The sequence below is a fragment of the Aplysia californica genome, unplaced genomic scaffold (genome assembly GCF_000002075.1).
Source record: "Aplysia californica isolate F4 #8 unplaced genomic scaffold, AplCal3.0 scaffold00111, whole genome shotgun sequence".
In the NCBI taxonomy this organism is placed as follows: Eukaryota; Metazoa; Mollusca; class Gastropoda; order Aplysiida; family Aplysiidae; genus Aplysia; species Aplysia californica.
Genome location: NW_004797381.1, coordinates 556,536 through 562,487, shown reverse-complemented (window position 1 = coordinate 562,487; position 5,952 = coordinate 556,536). Strand labels below are relative to the sequence as shown.

The following is a 5,952-nucleotide window of genomic DNA, read 5'->3' as shown; positions in this document are numbered from 1 at the left end:
TAACGCGATTCTCTTTACACAGCACCAGTCGTATTTCAAGGACCAAGACGATTAACTGTCAGGGTTGTTCAAAAAGTTTTGCCTCCTCTCCAAATTACTTCTAAACTATTCAAGATATCTTCGTGAAATTTGTACACAATTGACTTTCAATATATGTATACTCTAAAACGAAACAAAAACTGAATTATGCTATGATGTCACACCTTTATGCTATTGCTGTTTACATCAAGGAAGCTAGGTTACATTGTCGCCGAGAAAATGACGTCCAGCAAACCTATGAATGTGCGCTTAGAGAAAAGAACTGTTGTTGAGTTTCTTACTGCAGAGGGAGCTGCACACATTAGTATTCATAGGCGAATGAAGCTTGTCTATGGTGAAGCAAGTGTAGATGTAAGTACTGTTCGAAGATGGGCAAAGGAGTTTGTTGAAACCAGTCCAGCAGAGACAGATTTGTATGACCAAGCTCGTCGTGGTCGTCCCAACTCTGCCAGTGATGTTCAACACCAGGAGAGAGTGGATGAGATCATCCAAGCAAACCGACGGGTCAAAGTAGGAGATGTCAGTGAAATGCTAGGGATTTCTGTAGGGAGTACTCAGAATATTATCCATGATGTGTTGGGTTACAGGAAAGTGTGTACACGGTGGGTTCCCCACTTGTTGTCACCCGAGCTGGAATTGAACCGAAGTCAAGTTAGTGACGAACTCCTGGCTCGTTATACAGATGAAGGTGAAGCTTTCTTACGTAGTATAGTCACAGGAGACGAGACTTGAGTACACCATTATGACCCAGAGAACAGAAGACAATCGAAAGAATACAGGCACACTGGTTCACCTAGCCCCAAGAAGTTCAAAGTTGTTTCATCTGCAAAGAAAGTACTTATGACAGTGTTTTGGGACTGCAATGGTCTGATTCATGTGGGATTTTTGGAACATGGTTCCTTTATAAACTCTGAACGATATAATAAGACCCTGAGAAAACTTACAGCGCGGCTGTCACAAGTTCGGCAAGGAAAAAAATGCTATTTTTGTACCACGACAACGCCCAACCACACATGAGTGGACAAACTCAATTTGCCATGAAAAGTCTCAGATTTCAGGAGACCTTACTGCACACAGTCCAGACCTTGCTCCATCTGACTTTTATCTTTTTCTTAAGTTGAAGGAGTACTTCAAAAGGAAAAAGTTAATCAGATGACGATGTAGTTCAAGAAGATGTGAGTCGCTGGTTCAGAGGAAAACCACATGAATTTTTCACCAGCTGTATGCGACAACCTATTCGACGTTGACGAATCTGCATGGACAAAGAAGGCGACTATGTTGAATAGTAAAGCAGACATCCTACGCTTTCATTTCGTGTATAACTTTTGTATGTAGCATCAGAAATAAAGAAATTATGAACTTGGAGGCAAAACTTTTTGAACAATTCGTGTAGTTAATTTAATTGTTGTTAATATCATAAGAAAAAAAACAAAACAAGGACAGTTTGAATCTGCCAGACATTGTTATAAAAGATCATAACATTAAGTTTGAATCTGCCAGACATTGTTATAAAAGATCATAACATTAAGTAATAAAGAAATCGTACAGCAGAACTGTGTGTCGCCACAATAGTTCCACTTCTTAAGTTGAACAAAGGAAATTTACTCGCATAGCACAAGTAATTATTTGTCTAGAAATTCTGTAAACTAATATGCGTCACGGCTTGTTGGAATCAGGCGCTCGTCAATTTTTGGACATATGGAGTTATTGATATATAATCTTGAAACTTGTTTATGTGTCTTTCTTTCGGTGAAAAAAATGCCCACCTATCTTGAATAGAAGTCGAGATAGTGTGATATTGAAGGAGTTGGGGTCACTGTTTTCAAGGGTCAAATTTGCAAGAAAATGGCCCCCAAAGTTTGGTAACTTCTTTAGCTTGAGAGCCCTTGAAAACTGAAAATTTATTATTTTGCGCCATTAACCATTTTTTTCAGTAAACTTCATATGGGAATGTGTTTTTTTATGTAGACATAATTGGTGCTGAGCCCAAAAAAACAAAAATTGGACTAACAATTGCCAAACTGCAGGAAAAATGCCTGTTTCTTCGATTTCATTATTTTGACGAGTGCCTGATTTCACCATGATGTTGACAAGGGAAAACGTGCTAGACTAGACTAACTACGACACTATAACCATCTTCGCGACTGGACAGCAAACTACATGTACACGAGTTCGATCGGGAACATCTTGCCGCTTTAAGTCATTTTATTAAATGATTTTCCTAGTTCTTGTTTGTTGATTTTTAATTTTCTTTTCTTCGTTCTCAACCAACCCCACTTCCATCACCACCATCCCTAACCCTTTTCCTTTTTCCCCTTTCGTTTTTTTGTTTTTGTTTTTTTGTTGTTGTTTTTTTGTATTCGTGTTAATTCGTGTCATCTTTGAACAATCTCAACAATTTTCGTTCCATAAATTTAGCCTGTACCAGTAACACTCTGTACCTCCTCTTTTCCTCCCCAAACAAAGCTGTGTACACACACACACACACACACACACACACACACACACACACACACACACACACGCACGCACCCAAAGCAGTCGGCGATAAAACAAACCTCGCGTCGCCTAGTGACGTGGCACACCACGCGCTAAGCGGCAAAGCGGACCAGACACGCGTGGACAAAAGCCCAAACAGGAGTTGCAATTATGTTTTTAGTAGAGGATCTTTCGTGCAACTGACTTATAGAATCTACTAAAATATCCCTTTAAGAGGTGAATCAATCTCACCCAATACTTTGTGCTTAGAATATAACTATCAAGTGTTTACAAAAATGTTGATCTGCTAAAAGACAAATTGATCCAAGTCGTTTTGTAAAAGCTGGAGAGAATAATATGTTCGACAGCTAAGGAAATATTTGACAAAATGCAGCATAATGAAATTTTGTCATATTGAGGCAAGACTAAAAACAACAATGTTTTTTTTTAAAAATAATATAAAGGTACAACCAACATAGGTCATGCAGAATATGGTAGTGCTCACAGTACTTTCCACACACGTATGCGGCTCACGTCAGAGGAGACCAATCACACGTTCCAGAGGTACAATTTTAGCCCACACATAATCACGATCTCCTAATAAATGACAAGTCCAATTGTTTCAACTGATCTCTCTAAATTTAAAAAAAAAAACTTCCAATAATCCAATAAATGTATTTTGCCTAAACAGTATTGTTATCGGTTTCCAAATTCCTTTATTTTAACAGGTCACCTCGAGATCAGACACTCTCTCTTTGTCTTGATATCCTTGCAACGGTCTCCAGTCGAGTCGCTTGGGGAACAGGCAGCGATTTTGCTGTTACATGCTACACCAACCACCTCTGGAAGAAGATTTTGAGTACAGAAAAATAAAGAAACAGGAGTAGAAAGGGAAGAAGGAAGAAATAAATTTTAATATACAGTTGCGTTAAGGGCAACGGTTTGATTAGGTGCTTTTCCTAACTAAAGTTGCTCCTGTATCTATAATTATTGAAGGCTGGGTGCTCTCATGCAGGCCAGTAATTCCAATTTCCCACTTTAAGTAAGCAAATATTTGTAACAACTGTCCAGGCTGATGAACAGTTCTTTTCCTTTGATCTTAAGATTATTGTGCTTTACATAAAATATATGCCCTTTTTTCTTGAAAGTTCAGTTTTATGTCACACTAATTTTTATTTTCGCGACTAGTTTTCAGTTCTTCTAAATAAATACGTTAAAACATAAATAATGGAGTTAGTACTAGATAGCACGAGGATCACTGTACCTTTGTTAAAAGTTCAAAATGTGCACAAACCTGAGCATGAAATGGACATAATACCCTGCTTGGGTCTTTGTTGACATTCTTTTACTATTGATAAGTGAGAATTTGCATTAAATTTCAATATAATATGACCCCTTTAAAGCCACTCAAAGTCCTTAAGAACACATTGTTATTATCAAATATTTGCGGAAGACGGTTATAAAAAATCAAATTTGTAGTCAAAAGTCGTTAATTTGAGAATATGGAAAGTAATTGTTTTTAACATGAACTTGTCACTTCTAAACAGAAATTGTTGTTATTCTAGTTGTGTGTTTGGTAATGAAATCAACTACGGTATTAAAACGTAGGCAGACAAAATTTATGGTCAAAGTTGACCTACCGACTAATGCCACTATTGGCCTTGCACTTAACGCGGGAGCAACCAGCAGGCTCAGGGACAACACAGCGTTCATCACGGAAAACGCCATAGCAGCTCACACTAAACACCTGAAAACAGAAACATTCATTATGATAGCAAAATGGGAAGACAACTTCATTATTCGCTCTAAAATGACATTTTGGTAAAATAAATAAATAAATAAATAAATAATCATTAAAAAATGTGAACCTCCCTCCCCCACACCCAAACGGAAAAAAATAAAATAAATCATAAATAACCGCCACCACTCAAATTCTTAAGTTAAAGATAATATTGTAAAACTTCTCTTTCACATTACGTCAAGGCGACTGTAAAATGAAGCCCAAAAGAAAGTGTAAAACTCGGGTGTGTATGCCCGTGCGGTAGCTCATGGAGGACTGCTGTTTATTTTTTACTTTTGACTTTTGGCTTTTATTATTTGAAAAAGGCACGACAAACTGAAACACAGCAGGACACTGTAACCTGGGAAATAAGTGGCTTGCTCAAGGAAACACTCCAGTGATTCCCTTCTCTCTCTCTCGCTCTCGCTCTCTCTCTCTCTCTCTCTCTCTCTCTCTCTCTCTCTCTCTCTCTCTCTCTCTCTCTCTCTCTCTCTCTCTCTATCTCTCTCCCAATCTATATATCTCTCTCTATCTATCTATCTATCTATCTATCTATCTATCTATCTCTCTCTCACACACACACACACACACACACAAACACACACACAAACACACACACACACACACACACACACACTCACACACACATCATCATCATCATCATCATCATCATCATCATCATCATCATCATCATCACCATCATCATTCTCATCATAACCAGCATCATCATCATGATCATAATCTCATGCATCTAATAAGACGCTGTGTCATTGGGGGGGGGGGCAACTTTACTTAAATTATTACTTCTTACTGTTCACCCAGATACTAAAGGGTACTAGTTAAACGTAATTACTGTGTCAGAGAAGATAACCACATGTACTTTGGCCTTATATTAATAAAGTAAAGGTATCTGTCTACGTGATATACCTGTCGCTGGTGAGCTGTTTTCAGATTTCTGAACGCCCGAGTGGTTTTGTAACTGCATGCGTGTTACATGTTTTGTCTTTTTTGAGACATTACATTTGATCCATTTGGCTTTCCAAAAGTGTTATTACTAAGTTGTGTGAGTGCAATGATGCGCGCGTGCACGCGCGTGTGGGTGTGTGTCTGTGTGTGTGTGTGTGTGTGTGTGTGTGTGTGTGTGTGTGTGTGAGAGAGAGAGAGAGAGAGAGAGAGAGAGAGAGGGGGAGGGCTTAACTATAGGTTTAAGATTTGACTTTCGCATCGTGTTGATCTGCATTATGATACCGTTCATCAATGTACGCATGAATTCGGATACTAGCCTACTATAAGGCACGTTTTCAATATTGCAGCACGACTGAAATCTAAGTTCTGGTAAGGGGATAATATGACACTTTAATGTCAATGTAGCCACTACTCTTTATCAATTAAAAAAAAATGAAAAATATAGAAGTCTAGCATAAAAAAGTCTATTTTTACTAAAGTACTGACTGGTGGAGAGACGTATAAAGTCACAGACAGAAAGATAGGTAATTTAGGATGAGACTAGAAAGAACATGGGATGACGTCGATACATCTAAATGACCATAAATATTCATGGCGGCATTTCGTTCTGCTCTGCCTTTCCGTTGCCACAGAAACGCCTTTCTCACGAATTCCATTAACATTATAACAGCCCAAACTAGAGGCGGGGG

General features: G+C 38.4%; 1 protein-coding gene across 1 annotated transcript in view; it reads right to left on the bottom strand.

The window, feature by feature from the left end:
* LOC101854786 overlaps nt 1-3,354 on the bottom strand; it is a gene marked incomplete in the record, with an annotated part of 10,222 nt that extends 6,868 nt beyond the window's left edge. The window contains 1 exon segment of the mRNA XM_013081019.2: nt 3,251-3,354.
* Between the last annotated feature and the right edge of the window lie 2,598 nt (nt 3,355-5,952).